The following is a 20,345-nucleotide window of genomic DNA, read 5'->3' as shown; positions in this document are numbered from 1 at the left end:
CTGTGCAGGTTCAATCTCAACCCCTTTATTCCCAATCATAATCAGAGTCACTGGACTGAAAACTACCAGACCTGCCGAGTTTCTCACTTTCTGAAAACAGTTGTTAATACTGAAGTATTAAGATGGTTCAAATCTGTTTGGACAAGTACCTCTCTTTCAATTCATACTTGCTGCAGTAAAAAAAATTTTAAAAAAACTGTTTGCCATGTTTCCACCGATCCCAAAAGCTTATGACCTCAAAGTTGTCATTATTCTTTCACTTAACAATACTTGGAAGTTGTTGCACCTGTAATTTGCAGAACTACCCACGGCATCAAAACCTCAGTCAGTCGTATGGATCAAAGACAGCCGGTTTTTGTACTGATCCCTGGGGAATCCCACTCAATGTTCTCAGTCTGCAAGACAACCCTAAACTAAGATGTTTCCTGTCACTTAGCCAATTTCATATCCATGCTGCCACTGCTCTTAGTCCTTGTGCTTAATTTGACAAGTCCGTTACTTGGCACTTTAAACATCTGTTTGAAGTCCTGGTGTATAATAACAGTATCAACTTCACTCAACCGCAACACAACAAGTGCACTTTTCCTGGTGATTTAACGGGTTTTCTAGATTAAAACTTGCAAACTTGCACCTGTTGGTCTTATCCTTACACACCCTTCTTTTAACTTAAGACATCCTGTCTCAATTTTCTGACCCCTCAATGTCAACTTTGCAGTGAGGGAGGTGACAGTTTAGTGTTAATTAACTTGGTAACAACTAATACAAAGCACTTAACACTTCAGCAATGTGCTCAATCTTCCATGTCTCAAAGCATGCTTGGCTGTCAAATCAACCTAGGACTACTTTCACATAACTGGGAGACTTTTGGATTCCCACTACACCAACTACTAGTCTCATCATACTTTACATTATTTCATTATCTCCCCTCCGCTCTTGGAGATTCTTGCACTGACCATCACTTGTCCCAACAACATCCATCAAATACACCATTTCCCTCCTTCCTCTTATACCTTTTCCAATAGACAATTCCAATTGTCCTACAAATTACCAAACAAAAAAAACCTCCACTTATCCATAGATAACCTCAAATAATGGACTCCACCTCAACATAACACCTAAAAAGTCCACCTTGTCAAATCTTTCCAGTGGACGCCATCACTACCCACAACATTTCCATCTGAAGCACATACCTCAGATTTAGAAATATTCACTACATTGTCACTGGGTTAAAATAGGGGGAACTCCCTCCAAAGAAAGGGCCTGTAGATTTATCTCTAACCATCCAACTACAACAGTACAAGGAGGCTGCTCACTAGCACCTGTTTAATAACTAGGCATGAAGAATAAAGTCTTCTTAAAGTGATAAAGAAGAAAACAGTTAAACTACATATTAAAATGGTACCAGCCAGTTGACAAGCAGCCAAAACCATCCAGCATTACTGCTCTAGATGGATTCAATCAGCAATTATAGACCCATTTCTTGCATGCACACAGATTCTGGCTTTTATATCCTACTGAACACAACAGTTTGTGTCACTAAAGCATCAAACCAAACCAGATAGTTAACAGTATAATGTTCTTTAGGAAGGCCAAGGAAAAAAGCAAGGTTTGCTACTACTTATCCTAAACCAAGTTTGGCAAGGAAACAGAGATCATATTTTCGTGAACTATTCCTAAAAGAAAGATTCAGACTACAAAACAGTGCCAAGTCTGTGTTCACCATAAAAACAAGCTCAGGCTATCTTAGTTGCAATTTCTTTTCATTCATGATTTTGCATGGATATACTCATTCCACTTTGCAAAGACAAAGATTCACAATGAGATGTGTGCCATCATTGCATAAATCTACTATCATTAAACCATGAAAACCATTGCTCATTCTAAAATTGATCTGAATCACTAATGCTTGTTAGGAAAGGAAATCTACAATACTTACTGACTCATCTACCTGTGGCACAAGACCCACAGTAATTGGATAATTGACAAAAACCCATCAGAATGGCCTTGCAATACCTTTTAGTTCAAGGGCAGTGAGAGATGTGCACAGGATGCCCTGCCAGCAATGCTCATCTCAGCAAAAGAACAGTTATGTCATCATTTTGCTTGTGATAAATTGGTGCAAAAACTCAATTGTATAACAAAATCAATTTTAGGACACCAGAAGAACAAACGGTTGCCTTCAAACCAGTAAAACAAGACTCCTGGCTGAATCCATCATGCATTTAATGTTGAATTTCTAAATACCAAGGAAATAAAGCTCTGCAGCTCACTAAGATCCCAAATGGAAGTTGGAGTTGTATTACTAAAATAATTCACACCACAGAACAAAAGCTTGCTTTTTCACCCTTCTGAATTTTAAGACACAATTATTTCAGACAGTTTAGTTTGCAAACCTCCTTGCACTTTATTAACTATTGTGCGTGGTATTTTTACCTTTCCTTTACTATGTCAGTTCTGTCTGAATTATGGAAGCATTCTCAAGAAAAAAGGTCGATGGAATGTACTCTAGAGAAAAACTAGAAAGGATCAACACTGGTAGAATAAAAAAAGATAACTTACTGTAAAACATATGTAACAAAGGACAGCAAGTTGAAAAGTTAACCACGAAAGCTTCCTGCGACAGCTGGTGCTTTAACTGAATGCATTCATTATTCCACAGTCTGACTTGAGCTTTTCTGTTGATTGCGATCACAAGTAGAATTGTACTGTAAACCAAACTATCAGCTTGCATTAAGGGCTCTCTCAGGGGAGTACTCTTTACGGATTAACTCAACCATGCAGCAGTAAGAGCAAGCATTCTGTTTCCCCAGACAGTGAAGAATTTACTAAGTCTTGGCAATACTTCATTGCAAATCTGCAGACTGCCTCTTTCTGGATGTAGTGATACTCTGGTGCGGCAGTTCAAGGTCCAATCAAGCTACTGAGCCAAATTTCAGCAACAAGCAAATTGCTGCTGCCGTCACGAAATGGGAGTGCCGGATCAGCCAGGCTAAGTTACGTTAACTGTTTCATATCAAGTCTATTTTCTGGAACACTCAGGAAAGGATCAAATGCACAGTACAGAAGGATAAACAAAGTTTAAATTACTACCCATTAGCAAGCCGTTTCCCCCGTATGGAGAGCCTGCAGTTTACAATGAATTAATTTCAAAGCAGACGACTTTGAATTGCCTGTAAGTAATCCAAGCTTTGGAGAAATACTCACGAGTGCCCTTGCAACATTCCTCAAAATTCAGTTGCAAGTCAGTTAACAGTACCCTCAGCGTCGAGACAGTAATCGCACAAAGCCCGCTCCGAGCGAGAGATGTAATGTTATGTGCCGGACCGGCTTACTTACACTGCTCTGAACTCTCGTGGTAGGAGACGACCACCAAGAAAGCATTGGTATGCTTTCGGGGTGTCCTTGGAGCATCTCTGAAGAGTTCAGACGTTTCATCGGGCAAAATTCCAAAGGCTGCAAAAACAAAACAAACTAACCCAAAAGGATGGACACTTCCAGAAGAAACCACCGAGTAAAGAAGTGGGTAGCCGTTCACTTCAAAAACTGTTGCTGAACATTTATCCAGCTTGAAATTTTAGTTGACAAGTTCAAAGTTTTGTCGCACACATTCAGCAAAAATCACAAGCATCAATAAAGTTAGAGTCATACAGCACGGAAACAGACCCTTCAGCCCAACTCGTCCATGCCGGCCAAGTTTCCCAAACTAAACTAGTCCTATTTGCCTATGTTTGGACCATCTCCCTCTAAAACTTTGCTATTCATGCACCTATCCAGATGCCTTTTCAACGTGCTAACTGTACCTACATCTACCACTTCCTCTGGCGGTTTATTCCACCCAAGAACCATACTGTGAAAAAGTTGTCAGATTTAAAAAAAAAGGACCTCTCGTCACCTTAAAAATATGTCCCCAAATTTTGAACTGCCCCACCCTAGAGAAAATAGACCTTTGCTTTTCACCTTATCTATGCCTATTATTAATTTATAAACCTCTATCAAGATCCCCCCAACCTCCTGTGTTCTAAGGAAAACATTTCTAGCCTATCCTATCCTATTAACTCAAACCTCCCAGTCCCAGTAACATCAAGATCTTCTCTGCATCCTCTCCTATTCAGTACTGTCCTTCCTATAGCAGGATGACCAGAACTGTACACAGTACTCCAGAAGAGGCCTCAATGTCCTGTACAATCTCAACATGGATCTCCTAACTCCGATACTGTGGTCTGAGCAATGAAGACAAGCGAGCAAAATGCCTTCTGAGACATCCGTATACCTGTGATACAACTTTTGAAGAACATACCTGAACCCCTCAGTCTCTGTTCAACAACACTACCCAAGGACTCACCATTAACTAAGGCCTGCCCTTGTTTGATTTACAGAAGTGCAACACCTCGCAGTTATCCAAATTAAATCTACTACTCCTCAACCCATTGGTCAGGATCTCTTTGTAATCTTAGGTAATCTTCACTGTCAACTATACCTTCGATCACTTCAATATGACACTGAAGCAGATCTACAACTTGGCAGCAGTGGCCAAAGTGTGGAAAAAAAAAATGGAATGATCAAAAATGAACAGTCAGATCTGTTAAAAAAGTTTTTCAAACAATTTAGAATGAAGTCTCTCATATTCTTTAAGTTTAAGCTCAAATGTGTCAAAGCAAGCTCTTCATTTTGCTTATTATTCCCAGCTATGATAATTCATTTGTAGTACTTTCCTTTTCTTGGAGATTGGAAGCATCAAGTCAACTAGAAGGCAGAAGCAGTTTCTGCTGGTTGGATTTCATTTAATTATAAACCTCATTCATGGCCAGTTCATGATAAAGTAGCCAAAACACAGTTTCTTTCAAAAGTAACCTTCAGCATATCTGAAATTAAAAAAAGAGAGGCAAGAGCAGAAGTTGACCATTCAGCCCATCGGGTCTGCACCACTTATCAATGATATCATGGCTGATCTGATCATACTCAGCTCCACTTGCTGCCTTATCCCCATAAACCTGGACTCCAGTAATAAACTCTTTCAACCTTCAACACACTAAATGACAGCCTCTATAATACTTCAGTAAATAAATCCACAAATTCACTAACCTGACAGAAGCAACATCTCATCTAACTGGGTGGCCCCTTATTTGAAATTACACCCTCTGATGCTAGACCGTACCACACAAAAGAAAAAGGTAAAACCCCTCTGCATCTACCTTATCCAAACCAAAAATCTGTTTCAATAAAGTCACCTCTCAGTCTTCTAATTCCCAAAAAGTACAGCGCAATCTACTCAATATCTGACATGACAGCCCTCCATACCTGGGAAAAACCTAGCGAACCTTCTCTGGTCTGCCTCCAATGCCATTATAATGTTTCCTTAGACAAAATGGAGACCAGAACTGCTCACAGCATTTCAAAATTTGGTATAAGTAGTGCTTTGATTTGTTTTACAATAGCTTCCCTACTTTTATACAATATTCCCTTTGAAATAAAGGTCAAATGGCATTTGAATTACTTATTACCTGAACTTGAACATTAGCTCAAATATACAAGGACTCCAGAGCAGTGTTGCTGCTTTTTGGGGTCTAATTTTCCCCAACGTGCAAAATACACATTTTCCCACATTATATTCCATTTGCTAAATTTTTGCTCACTATTAATATGTCTACATAGCTCAACTCCTAGAATCACCACTTGCTCTCCAACCCAAGTGTTATCTGCAAGCTTGTCAATAATACATCCAGTCATGCAAATCTTTAATGCATAATTACAAATCAATAACTGCAGTTCCAGCACTGATGCCGGTGACACTTTACTAGTTCAGGTTACCATCCCAAAAATGCCCTTTTTATTGCAATTACCAATTAGCAAGCCCTCTACCTGTGCAAATTCAACAAACACCATAGGCTCAATGGTAATTCAAAGGCCTTGTTGAAATTTAATTATTAGATCTTCTGGTTGCTTCTTATTTACCCTGCTTGTTACCTACTCCAAATAAAATGCCAATACATTTGTCTGGCATAATTTTACATCATGACAGTGGCCTGTGCTTTGAATTTTTTTTAAAAAATTCATTCACAACACGAAGGTGTCACTGGCCAGCACCAACATTTATTGCCTATGAGCAGAGGGCAGTTAAGAGTCAACCATATTGCTGTGGGTCTCAAGTCATATGTAGGCCAGACCAGTTTAGGAAATTGTCAATTTGTGAACAGATAACTTCTAACAATGGATGTGTGGTCACCATTGAACTCAATTCCAGATTTTTTATTTAATCACAGCCACCATCTGCCATGACAAGATTCAAACATAGGTTCCCGGAACATTACCTGGGTCACTGGGATTAACAGCCCAGTGATAATACCACCAGGCCATAATCTCCCTAAAGCATCAACTTTGTTAAATTAGGCTGCAACATGTTCTGTAACACATTAAACTACTGGCCTCTTATCTAAAAAGGAGATCCAAAAAAGGATGCTATATCAGCAGTTTCCCTATCCTTTGGCACTTTCTAGAATCTAAAGAGTCTTGAAAATTACTGACAGTGCTTCCACTATTTCTGCAGCTACTTCCTTTAATATTCCCAGGATGCATCCCATCAGGTGCAGGGAACATGTCTTTTGCCCTATTAGTTACACGAGCAGTTCTTCCTTGAGTTATGCATGTCCCCTCTTCCTTTTGCCCATTTGAATGCTATTTGTGTTTACTATGATGAGTAATGCAGAGTATGTATTCAACTTGTCTGTTTTTTCCTAGTTCTAACTCACCTGCCTCATTCTCCAAGGCATTGAAATTCACAGACCTCTTGCTTTAGAGACATGTGTTTCAATATTACTCAAGTCTACCCTTAGTTTATTTTTTGCTGTACATTTTTAGTCATCTTTTATGGTCACAAGATACTTCAATAATACTCCATCTTACCATTCTCTTTCTATCTGATGTTACACTTGAACCAATTAGCTAACCACCCCACTTAGCTTGAACCTCTCAAAAAAGATGCGACAAAAACTTTTGGTGATTCTTACTACCAAATTAAAGTTCTCCAGATGTCTAATTTAGGGGTGTCATCGAACAGCTAACCTGAATTTTGCTGGCATGCATATCATAGTCAGCATAGGAACCTGTTATTCTGCCCACTGTGCCTGTGTTTTAAAATATTTGGAAAATTGGTTCATTCCTGCACAGCCTCCCAAAAACAACTGGGCATGTATGCTCAAAAATAATGACAGGTGCAGATAGTTCATTTCAGTTCATAGCCCAATGGTTCTTTTGCTGTGGTCTTTACCTAATTTCCAAAACCTTCAGCCGATGGTTTCTAGTTCCACACAGGAACAGAGTAGGCCATTCAGCCCTCAATCAGAATCTATCCAAGAAGATTTAGTATCAAATTTGTGCTCTAACACATCCTAACTTGTCCAATTAGTTCCTCACCTCTGGCAGGTAATCTACGCAACTTCATTGTTTTTCCATCCTTCCACACAAGTCATCTCTCGAACAAATAGCCCTGAATACTCCAACGGAGCTAATTAGTCAGTGATGAAATTCTCTCATTACATCCATTTTGTGGCAAGCCAGCCATTTATTAAATTGTAACATTCATGAAAATGGAATTCCACGTCTTGCTATGTGGCAACATTAAATTCTGCCCAGGAATTCCCCAAGGATAAAAATAAAACCGACAAATGACACACTGGTTTTGCATACTTCAAAATGGAGCTCCAATAAAGAACCAAAAAGTTCATTTCCAAGTATCACTTGCCTCCTCTTGCTTTCCCTACCCTCAAACCTAGGATAGGAGAACGGTTTATTGTAAAGTTTTCAGTAAGTAACTCAGGACAACTTGAATGCAATGCTCACTGAACAGCAGTTCAAAAGGAGACAGTCAAAATGTTACTAAGTTGTGATGGAGAAAGTAGATTATAAAACAGAAGTGCTGATTTTTAGTTATATTGCAGGGAAAACAACTGAACGATTTAGGCTGTGTAGGAGACGCAGTAAGAACAAGTCGAGAGCAGTCGAATATCTGTACTACTGGAATTCAGGCAGAAATCAAAGATATCAACTAAGTGTTGAATCAGTGGTCAGGAAGAGAGTCCCCAAAAAGGTGTAGTGGCTCAGAAAAAGCCAAATGCTTTGATTAGGTCAAGAAAGCAGGGTATGGGATTTGAAAACCATTGTTGCCTTTCTTTCAGTTCTGACTAGTCAAATCAGAAAACTTCAACTCAGTCTCTCTATAGAAACAGCCAGACTGAGTTTCTCCAGTATTGTTGGAAATCTGAAACATAGTTGTTTCTTCATGTGTTTGATGTCAAGGGAAGAAAAATGAAATACCTTGGGAGTAGCTGTCAACAAGAGCTCTTGTACCACTTAAAAGTGTACTGGAGTGAAGTTTCTGGAGTCCATGACAGCATAGGCTCAGGACAGTGATCAACGAAAGCAGGGGTAGTTGTCAAGGCAGTCCGTGACAACTAAGTGGTTTCAAGGCCAGATTGATAAATAAACATGAAAGAAAAGAACTGTAATGCCTTCAATTGAGATTTGATGATCATGTCACTAATGTCTGGAGGGGAGAGGCACTGAGATCTTTCTTGATCACATCAACAATGTAACATGTACTATAGGATGTCTGGTCACACTATGATCTATTTTTACTACAATACAATTCTGAATGTTAAAATCAAAGTTAAATGCGTGTTGTCCATTACTATGCATTACAAGTTTGAGAATTTATAAAGTTCATTGCCGTTTGTTCAAAACAGTGGAAAATCCTGTGCCTTCATTCTCAAGTCCCTGGACCAAAATAGCTCGTCTACTCAAAATTGACATGATTACTGGTGCCTAACCAGCTCATAACATTTCAGTGGTCTTGTCTGGCATCAAAATGTTAGCTGCCTGTTCAACATCCTTACTGTCAGTGTTTTATTTGGCAATAATCCCAAATATGCCATACTTAAAACAGTGTTCTCAACTTGAATAATCTTTTACAAAAGGCAGGAAAAGTGCATTTATCTTGGTTACTATAACCTCCTTGAAAACTGTATAACTTAGTCCATATTGACTACCATCTCCCCAAAGTGCACTTAATTCTCTGACAAAAGTCAGCGGCCCTTTGTGTCCATTGCGTCAGTCTCAAGTGCTCTTGAAGTCTGATTAGGATTAGTACTTGTTATTTAACAGCAACCCATTTGTTATAAAAATATCACCGAAGTCAAGATAATGCAGCCTCTATTATCAATGACATTTATTTTTCCAAAGTGTAAAGCTCTTAAATTTGATAGACTGTTAGCGGGCAAGTTGTAATTCTCATGTGCATTTTTAAAAACAGAATGTTGGCTTCAAAATTTTAATATTCTGACATGAGGCAATTTCTCAATTAAGATGCAAAGCACTAACAAAAAAACAAAGGGATGTAAAGAGGCTGGCAAACAAAACAATGCTACCCCTACCCTCAAGACAAAGATTTAAGGATAGAGTTGCCGTCGGGAGAAATGAAGGGTCCCGACCCGAAACGTCAATTTTCCTGCTCTTGTGCTGCCTGGCCTGCTGTGTTCCTCCAGCTCCACACTGGGTTGTCTTCGATTGTTCAATTGCTGCTTTAATTTGTTATTTGAAGGCAGTTGACAATGGTAGTGAAAAGAATAGGAAATGGTCAGCTAAATTTCTGTACAGCTCATCACTGGATCTGAAAAGATGTGATTTTAAATCAGAAGTGTTTAAATTAAGTTGCTGTAGTTTACAAGCACATGCTAAATTTCTGTCACTTTGGTTACAAAGCCTACTCCAGGAATGTGAGCATAATACAGAAGAAGAACATTGCACTCAGTTTAAAGTATTTCCAGGGAAAGCACCAGCAAGTCCCAAATGACCATTTCAGGTAAATTGTTAAGTTTCCACAAGGTACTATTTAAAAAGTTTAAAAACCAATTGGTGGGTTTGTAGAATTTACTGTCAGTTTCATACAAACAGACTTAATTGGTTCTCAAGCACTTAGATATCCCACGGAAGTTAATGTCTTAAAGAAAATACTTGAGGCCCAAATACTACACCCATTAAGAGTAATCGTTTCAGACAAGCTTGTACCGGGTTGAGCTGCAAATAGTTTTGAATTGTGACAACATACAAATATCCAGGTTGCTACATCACTCAGCACTTCAATGCAATCTATATAAGAGGCAAAATTGCATCATCCTATTAACATGCAAGATCTGGAAACAGTGCATCTATCAACTTCTGGTGCCTCAAAGCAAGATTTGAGCATCTTGAAACCACACAACACTAATCAGTAACAGGCAGAGTGCAAAACCAAATATCATAATTCAACAGTTCTAACTAAAATAGTGAGAACAATCAATCCAAATTGATGTTAGATTTTGGTGAGGGGGCGAGGGAAGGAGGAAGGAGGAGGAAATCCTCATTGCAAAAATGACTGAATGCACAGTTCAAAGTCAGCAAGTGTTATGTTCAAGGAAACAGCTCAAAAACTATACAAGATCTCATCTCGAGCTCTGGACAGCCTGAAGTGTGATCAGACAGTGGAAGCTTAATGTCACAGGTTAGTGACACAATAAAGGCAATATGAAGGCATTATTATCCCAAAGACAATACTGACCATCCAAATGGCAAGCCAATGAACCCAAGCTCAGGGAGCAGGTTCATGCAATTAAACTTGAGAGGGAAACAACTGCTGTTAACAAATAGGAACTGTTTTGTACATGGTTCAAACTACTAAGTTTACGGAAAGCCAAACTATTGGAAAAATGCGCATAACTAATAGGTTAAAAAAAAGTGTTACCAAAGCCATGTCAAGAATAAGCCAAGCACAGCAGACGCATCGGAACACTACCATCTGCAAGATCCCCTTCTGCCAACACCATTTTGACGCAATGATACTTTTTTCTTAAAAAAAATTCACTGAGGCAAAATCCTGAAATCCTCATACAATAATACTGGTGTACCTATACCACATGAACTGTGGCAGTTTAAGGAAACAGGTGAACACCAGAATGAAGTGCTGACCAAGCCAGCAACCCATCCTGCAAACAAACATCCAAAAACAAAAATATCCACACCCTTCAAGATGACTATGGATTTCATGATACAAACAGAACCAAAAAGCAATGAATAGCCCACCTACATAAACATATCTGGACCATAAGACATAGCAGAAGTCAGCCATTCATCCACTGACTCCGGTCTACTAGAGATGATGACCATGGCTGATCTGAATCAATTCCACTTTCTTGCCTTTTCCATATGACCCCATTTCTTTATAGGAAAAATCTCTCAGCCTTGAATATACTTGAATGACAGGCTCAACAGCCCTCTGAAGTAAACAACCCCAAAGATTCACTACCCTCAAGAAACTCCTCCTTGTTGGTCTTAAATGGATGATACCTGAGGAGATCATGCCCTCTAGTCCGAGACACAGCCAGAAGGGAAACAAGCTCAACATATCCACCCTGTAAAGACCCCAAGAATCTCCCATGTTTCAGTAACATGACCTCACTAGTTTCCGATGAGTACAGGCCCAAACTACTCAACTTCATCTCATAAGATAATTCCCTCCCCCTTATCGATATCTGATATCAGTCAAGTGAATCTGCTCTGGCCAAAGTCTAATGTCTGTATAGCTTTCTTTAGATAAGAGGGCAAAACTGTTCATGGTATTCCAGCTGTGGTCTGACTAGTACCTTGGATAGTTTTAGCAAAACACTATTTGTGTTCTATTCCATTTGAAATAAAAGCCAACATTCAATTTACCTTCCCAATTAACAACTTAACTTGGATGCTACCATTGCGTGATTTGTGCAGAACAGCTTCCAAATCCCTGTTTTGTAGCAACTTTTATTTAAATCATAATTAGCTCCTCTATTCTTCCTGAAGTGCATAACCTTATGTTTCTGCATGTTACTTCCAGCTACCAAGATTTTGCCCACTGGCAGAGTCATAGACACAGCTATCTAATGTTCCTCTGCAGACTGTATAATCATGACCACTTGCCTTCCCACTTATTTTGTCATTGCAAAATAAGCTACGCATATTTACACTCCTCATCCAAGTCATTAATGCATATTTAAGTAATTGCAGCTCCAGCGCTGATCTGTGGGCACTCCATTCTGAAGTTAGTACATTGAAAAGCAGCTGATTAGAAGGAACATAGAATGCAAATGCATTCAAGTGTTTTTCCATAGCAGTTGGATGCTCTGCAGCTAGAATACCACCACAGATCATGAGATGAATAAATCACTTTCCTCTCTGAAAAGAGAAGAATACAACTAAGTGGAAAGCTTGGACAGAAAAGAACAAAGAAAATTACAGCACAGGAACAGGCCCTTCAGCCTTCCAAGCCTGCACCGACATGCTGCCTGTCACAACAAAAAACCCCTACCCTTTCGGGGACCGTATCCCTCTATTCCCATCCTATTCATATATTTAAGACGCCCTTTAAAAGTCACTACAGTATCTGCTTCCACTACCACCTCCGGCAGCAAGTTCCAGGCACCTGTGTAAAAAAAAAACCTGCCTCGTACATCACCTTTGAACCTTGCTCCTCGCACCTTAAACCCATGGCCCCTGGTAACTGACAATTCCACCCTGGGATGAAAAAAATTGCTAAAGTTTCAGATAACATGCCATCTGTGGGTTCTGATCATTTACAGCAAGTCAAATCAAATATAGTCAGATATTCAGAAAGTTTCCTGAAAAAGAAATCATGAGTATGAGATGATAAAGTTCCAACTGGTGTTATTTTCTAGCTACTCCAAAGTTTATGCAACATTCAAGATGAACAAAGTTAGAGCTACAGAATAAAGTCACCGAACCAGAAAGTCTGAAGGATGAGAAGAAATATAATGAAATGTTGAACAGGAGCACATGAATAGCACCTTCATGTTACTATGTTGGAAAAGGAGGCATCCAAGAGGAAGATCCTGAACCTCTGTTCAAATAGAATAAGCTAAAAACAAAAAAGGAATGATGATTTGAGTTGAGAGCAAACAATTCAACTGCAGTTGTAACTTACTTCAGTATGTATGTTGAAAAAGATTTTCTGGTGATCAATACCCAATTGCAACAAAGAGGAAATACAAATCTAAGAAGTGGGCAATCTGGGTACAGTAGGCAGCTATAAGACTGGAGGACGACAGGTGCCAAGAGTAGTGGAAAAGAAGGAGGAAGGTGCCGAATTGTAGTGCAAGGTTGAAGGAGGACTGTCAGACCAAAGATTCACCACAGCACACTGCTTTAGTTCAGAGGAGGCACAATATTCCCCAGCCCCAACATGAATTAGATTTCAAACCAAACCAAACAAGTGAAAGACTCAAACTCAAATGGAAGAGACAGGAGATTCTGTGGAACCGAGCCAGACTCCCAGATGGTATGTTGCCTCCCGGGTGCCAGGGTCAGGGAAGTCTCGGATCGAGTCCTCAGGACTCTTAAGAGGGAGGGAGAGCAGTCAGAAGTCATGGTACACATCGGTACCAATAACATAGCCAGGAAGTGGGATAAGGACCTGTAAAGTGAATATAGGGAGTTAGTATGGAAGCTAAAAGCTAGGATGAGCCGAGTAATAATCTCAGGATTACTACCGGTGCCACGGGCTAGTGAGGCTAGAAATAGAGAGCCAGTGCAGCTGAACACGTGGCTACAGAGCTGGTGTAGTAGGGAGGGCTTCAGATGTGGACCACTGGGATACCTTCTGAGGAAGGCAGGACCTGTACAGGAAAGACAGGTTGAACCTGAACTGGAGGGGCACCAATATCCTGGGCAGGAGGTTTGCTAGAGCTCTTCAGGAGGGTTTAAACCAGTTTGGCAGGAGGATGGGAACCGGAGCTACAGATCAGAGGATGGGGTAGCTGGTGTACAGGCAGATACAGCAAGCAGAGAATCTGTGAAGAAGGATAAGCAGTTGATAGGGCAATGTAGTAGTCAGTGCGACAGGTTGAGGTGTGTCTGCTTCAATGCACGAAGTGTCAGGAATAAGGGTGATGACCTTAGAGCATGGATCAGTACTTGGAACTACAATGTTGTGGCCATTACGGAAACTTGGATAACACAGGGGCAGGAGTGGTTGTTGGATGTTCCAGGGTATAGATGTTTCAAAAGAAATAGGGAGGGAAGTAAAAGATGTGGGGGAGGGACATTGCTAATCAGGGATGGTATCACAGCTGCAGAAAGGGAGGTTTGTCCACTGAGTCAGTACAGGTGGAAGTCAGAAACAGGAAAGGAGCAGTCACTTTATTAGGAGTTTTCTATAGACCCTCCCAATAGCAACAGAGATACTGAGGAACATATTGAGAAACAGATTGTGGAAAGGTGCAGAAGTAATAGGGTTGTTGTCATGGGCGACTTCAACTTCCCTAATATAGACTGGAATCTCATAAGTGCAAATAGTTTGGATGGAGCAGATTTTGTCAGGTGTCTCCAGGAAGGATTTCTGACTCTATGTAGATAGGCCAACTGGAGGGGATGCCATACTGGATTTGGCGCTTGGCAACGAACCAGGCCAGGTGTCAGATCTCATGGTGGGACAGCATTTCAGTGACAGTGATCACAACTCCGACATGTGGAACATCTAGTCAAGAGGAAGAAGGAAACTTAAGGTTGAATAAGCAAGGATCGGACAGGGCTGTAGAGGTCTACAAGGTAGCCAGGAAGGATCTGGAGAATGGACTTGAGACTAGAAGGGGGTATGAAAAAACCTTGGCAAGTAGGATCAAGGAAAACCCCAAGGTCTTCTATGCTTATGTGAGGAATGAGAGGATGGCCAGAGTGAGGGTAGGGCCAATCAGGGACAGTGAATGGAACTCGTGCACAGAGTCAGGGAAGGTCCTTAATGAATACTTTGCCTCAGTATTCACCAGTGAGAGGGACATTTGCAAGGACAGCATTAAACAGGCAGATATGCTCGAATAGGTTGATGTTAGGAAGAAGGATGTGCTAGAAACTTTGAAAAACATGAGGATAAATAAGTCCCCTGGGGCAGACGGGATCTACCCAAGGTTAAAACGGGGTGCGAGGGAAGAGATTGCTGCCCCTTTGGCAATGATCTTTGCGTTCTCACTGTCCACTGGAGTAGTACCAGATGATTGGAAGGTGGCAAGTGTCATTTCCCTTTCTTGAACAAGGGATAGGGATGATCCTGGGAATTACAGACTGGTCAGTCTTACTTCTGTGGTGGGCAAATTATTGGAGGGGATTCTGAGAGACAGTATTTATGATTATTTGGCAAAGCACAGTTTGATTAGAAATGGTCAGCATGGCTTTGAGAGGGGCAGCTCATGCCTCACAAGCCTTATTGAATTCTTTGAAGATGTGACAAAACACATTGCTGAAGGTAGAGCAGTGGATGTGGTGTATATGGATTTTAGCAAGGCATTTGATAAAGTTCCCCATTGTAGGCTCATTCAGAAAGTAAGGAGGCATGGGATTCAGGGAAATCTGGCTGTCTGGATATAAAACTGGCTGTCCAATAGAAGACAGAGGGTGGTAGTAGATGGAAAGTATTCAGCCTGGAGCTCGGTGACCAGTGGCGTGCTGCAGGGATCTGTTCTGGGACCTCTGCTCTTAGTCATCTTTATAAATGATTTGGATGAAGAATTGAAAGGGTGGTTTAGTAAGTTTGCCTATGACGCAAAGGTTGGTGGAGTTGTGGACAGGTGGAGGGCTGTTGTAGGTTGCAATGGGACATCGACAGGATGCAGAGCTGGACAAAGAAGTGGCAGATGGAATTCGACCCCAAGAAGTGTAAAGTGATTCATTTTGGAAGTTTGATTTTGAATGCAGGATTCTCAGCAGTGTGGAAGAACAAGAGGGATCTTGGGGTCCACTTCCATAGATCCCTCAAAAGTTGCTACCCAAGTTGATAGGCTTGTTAAGGTGTATGGTGTGTTGGCTTTCATCGGCAGGGGAATTGAGTTTAAGAGCCGCAAGGTTATGCTGCAGCTCTACAAAACCCTGGTTAGGCCACAATTGGAATATTGTGTTCAGTTCTGGTCACCTCATTACAGGAAGGATGAGGAAGCTTTAGTGGGTGCAGAGGAGATTTACCAGGATGCTGCCTGGACTGGAGGGAAGGTCTTATGAGGAAAGGTTGAGGAAGCTAGGGTTTTTTTCCCTTGGAGCAAAGAAGGATGAGAGGCAACTTGATAGAGGTGTACAAGATGATGAGAGGCATAGACAGAGTGGATAGTCAGAGACTTTTTCCCCAGGGCAGAGGTGACTATTACGAGGGGGCATAATTTTAAGGTGATTGGAGAAAGGTATAGGGGAGATGTCAGAGGTAGGTTCTTCACACAGAGTGGTGGGTGTGGGGAATGCACTGCCGGCAGTGATCATGGAGTCAGATACTAGAGACTTTTAAGCAACTCTTAGATAGGCACATGGAGGATGGTAAAATGTAGGCTATGTAGGATAATAGGTCAGCACAACATCATGGGCTGAAGGGCTGTACTGTTCTATGTTCTATGAAATACTACCTTTTTTTAAGTTTCATCTTTTCAAAGTGGAGGGACTCTTCAGGTCTGGCAGCATATGGAGAAACAGACAGATTTCACACTCAAGTCAACAAAACAGACAGACATTCTGGACTCAAGACATGAACTGTTTCTCTCTCCACAGATGCTGCCAGACTGCAAAAAATAGACTTAAGATGTTCAGTTTAAAGGCAATAGTTAACTTTCTATGTCAAGGATAACGAACAAAATCTTAATCAAGTAAATTGCTGGGTAATTAAAGGTTAAAAGTTTAATTTCTGATAACAATTAAATGTGGGTGGGGGCCAGTGAAGCAAACTTGGTTAATGAAAACTAATGTCATTGGATACTTAAACCTTGAAACTAGCAGAAGGCAGTTAGAATGAGAAAAAAATGCATCTATAGACAATGGTGTCTAGTACCCATGAAAACAGTTGGGATCAATTTCTCAGCACAAAAATTCTCAAATTGTTTGTACATATTAAACTCGGTACAGATTATCTGTTCACTGTAGTCAACCACGTAGCTGCTCACATGACAACGCAGTTTCCAGTGCCACAAAATTCTCATTCTCTTAAGTCTTGGTGCCTGGTACTTAAAAGCAAATTAAATATGTTTAAATCAGAATGTTTGGATAAATAATGCAACACAAACATTACCACCTGCCCCATTTTCTCTACTACAAAATGAGATGGGGAAAAAAATTTCAAATTCTCAGTTAACTCCAAGAGACCCACATTTACTCTCAAATTAAAGACTGTTGCAAAAATAAATTTTTGCTCAATGTATCACACTCAAACCCCTTATCTTAATATTTAGAATAATGTCTTAACAACATGAATTCTGTGGTCTGTTCACCACAATGCAAAACCTGGTTCATTCCAGAAGGTGCAGCAACATGCCTCCTACATTGCCAATTGTTCATTGGATCAACCCACATTCAAAGTTATTCACCTAAGAAGATATTTCCCATATCCAAACATTACCTAACTACTTTTTTTTTTTGACAGATTCTCAATGGTCCAAGAGTCAGCAAGGTAGCAACAATTTTCTATGGAAAGCAATGCATTCCAGTTAAAACAACTAAGCATTAAAAAGTTATTCCATTATAACACCATTCTAATTGCTTCCGCTTGCTTTATATCCCCAAATGTTCAGAATTATTCAGCCAGTTACCAAAAATGTCGAAGAATTGCTGACACGTCAGTAGCAGGGTATTGGTAACAAATAGGCATGCATTTATATGGTGCCCATCATGTCTCAGGACAAACTGTTTTACAGCTTAAGTGTTATGAAGTGTAGGAAATTTAGCAAAAAAAAAAAAACACTACTGCAAGTTTCCCCCAATGAGGTATTCACCACAATCTTCTCAAACCAAGAACATTGCACTAAATGTTAGGCACGACATTAAGGAGAACATGCCTGCATTATTTGAATAACCAGGAGAATCTTGACATTCAAAAAGATGCCCAATTAGACAACACCTCCCAATCACTACTGTGGTAAAGGTCAATCTCATCTCGGTCATTATTTTTGTTTTGCCTAAAAAAGTATCAGCATTGAACATGTGCCCACAAACCTGGGCAAGGTAACCAACTACCCTGAAGAGATTGCCAAGGGGTGTCCTTTATCCCTTAATTCCAGGGCAGTCTGTAGGAGACGGGCCCTTAGTAGTGTGATTTCAGGGAGAGTGCAATAATTCTTAAAGTCCACCAGCAGGGTATTAGAACTTCGATTCTGTAAGTACCAAGTTTCATCATCTAGTCTTTTGACATTCCCTGTTCTCCCCCCGCCCTTTTCCATCCTTCTGTCCCAAGATGTCCACGTTAGGTGGTTTGGCTATGCTAAATTGCCCCGTAGCATCCAGGGACGTGCAGGAGTAAGTTGGCTAGCCATAGTAAATGTGGGGTTAAGGGGGATGGGATGAGGGCTGGGGCTGGGTCTGGGTCTGGGTCTGGGTCTGGGCCTGGGCAAGATGCTCTACTTAAGGGTCAAAGGAGACTCGGTAAAGCGAATAGCCTCTTTCCGTACTGTAGGGATTATATGAAATCGGTCAATACCACACACACCCTAATCATTATGGCCAGGCTCCTGGTCATAAACACCACCCCTCCCCACGTCAACAGTCAAAGCCTCTCTAACCAGTCCTAAGAATTAGTCATCGTGACCTCTAAGCTCACGAGGTGTTTGTACGAACTAAACCGTAGGAATTGCATTAAGTTATTCACTGACTCGCTCAGGTAGATTATTATCACATTTCCAGCTGACATCAGCTTGAAAAGAAAATGTAATCTTCCCTTCCCCTTGAACCCATTCCGAATGTTCTAGTTGTAAAACTAGATTACACAGTAACTCTGGGGCAACAAGTCAGAAAACCGAGCGAAGCCGTAGAAACGCAGTTCGGTCCGCAAGTCTGAATAGTTCTCAAAAATATAAACTTATCAGATCAAATCAATTTTAAGAAGTTATGGTCTTAATGTACGTGCAGTTTGGAAAAGACAGAGCTCACCAAGTAGCACATTCCAACATATGGTTTTTTTTTGCACAAATCAATTTAATAATTTGCCTTACTAATTGTAACTGGCTTATTTTTTAACTAAAGGAACGAGCTGATAAAAACTTATACGAGGTGACCGAGGGATAAAGAGTTACGCAACAAGCGAAACAAAATAAACACTGCGTGAGAGAACTCAGTGACAAAAGTTCAGTTACCATGCAACAGCCAGTCCCCAACCCAGAAAAATTTTGGCAGCTGTTAAGACACCAATCCTTCCCCATACGCAACAACCCGTGGAATGTGAACCAACACAGTAAACCTTTTCTTTGCCAATAGCTAATCATTACTTTGTTCTTTAGAAAAACGTGCTCTGTCATCTATTAATTAACAAAACAGAACAGAACTTGTAATAAAAATAGTTCATTTGGTTCACATTTTACTGACTACAGCAAGTACTTTAGTTCAGCACAAATATTAACACTCACGGCAAGTGCAATCCATCCAGTGTCAGTTAGTTTATTGCATACTCCTTTTCAAGTGGGAAAGCATTTGGAAGGAGGGAAAACAACGATGAGCCCGCACGCTGACACGTAGAGTGTTAAGCACAACTGTTGAAAATAATTCCTCATTCAATGCAATACAGGGTCAGGGGAAAAAGAGGGCAAAGGTCACTTGACAACTAGCATTGGAACATGAAGGAAACGTTCACTTAATCACTGCAAATGTTTATACAATCGATTCATTTCCACTTTACGTACACTTGTTACTAGGGACTTATCGTCAAGGAGATGTCAATCACCGTTTGATGGCCCCTTGAAGTGAAGTAGCTGCTGTTGCAATCAGCAGCAGTGGCAACACCTGGAAAAGGGGGCGTGGCCGCGACCGCACTGATCTCTGGGCCTTGTAGTTCATCAAGGGGCTCATTACATTCTAGCCAGCAGGCGCTGAAATTAAAACATTTAGGAAAAAGGTATAGCTTAGTTCCAATCTCTCAATTTGAACAAGATACGACGAGGAAGGTGGGAGATTAGCTGGCCTTCGTGTTCATGTTGACTGTTTTGATGGACTATCGATAGTTTACTAATGATGCTCTAAACGTTAGAACTGTACAATTTGTAATGTACAGGCACTAACCTAAATTTTCCATGGTTTAAACCGAGGTATGGTATCAAACGATCCAACGCACTTTAGTTTACTCTTCTAGTCACGGTCTACTTACAAGACCTGTTAAGGGCTGAGACACTCAAGCTGTCTCATCTGTTCGTCAATAATTCCTAGTCTGTCCCCAAAGTCCTGACCCAAGAGTGGCTTCTAATAATAGTCTATCCTGATCATTTTACTTCGTAAATGGTGGTAAAGTGTAGTCTGAAAATAATGCAACAAGTTAGCTTTTAGAT

At 40.6% G+C, this 20,345-nt stretch overlaps 1 protein-coding gene across 5 annotated transcripts in view; it reads right to left on the bottom strand.

The window, feature by feature from the left end:
- The window catches only part of LOC109937195 (microtubule-associated tumor suppressor 1 homolog), a 165,500-nt gene extending 145,800 nt beyond the window's left edge, over window positions 1-19,700 (bottom strand). Inside the window, exons 1-2 of one of the 5 annotated variants that reach the window (XM_048600564.1) lie at window positions 19,434-19,700; window positions 16,986-17,045 (exon numbers count right to left, since the gene is read on the bottom strand). The gene's annotated coding sequence lies outside the window, so the exon portion shown is untranslated. Of the gene's footprint in view, window positions 1-2,559; window positions 2,849-16,985; window positions 17,046-19,163; window positions 19,351-19,433 lie in introns of those variants that run through there. The other 4 variants (XM_048600565.1, XM_048600566.1, XM_048600567.1 and 1 more) reach the window with 4 other exon arrangements.
- Between the last annotated feature and the right edge of the window lie 645 nt (window positions 19,701-20,345).

This window comes from Rhincodon typus, chromosome 1, assembly GCF_021869965.1.
Source record: "Rhincodon typus isolate 14 chromosome 1, sRhiTyp1.1, whole genome shotgun sequence".
Classification (NCBI taxonomy): Eukaryota; Metazoa; Chordata; class Chondrichthyes; order Orectolobiformes; family Rhincodontidae; genus Rhincodon; species Rhincodon typus.
The sequence above is the reverse complement of the archived record's forward strand: the minus strand, read 5'-3'. Positions and strand labels throughout refer to the sequence as shown.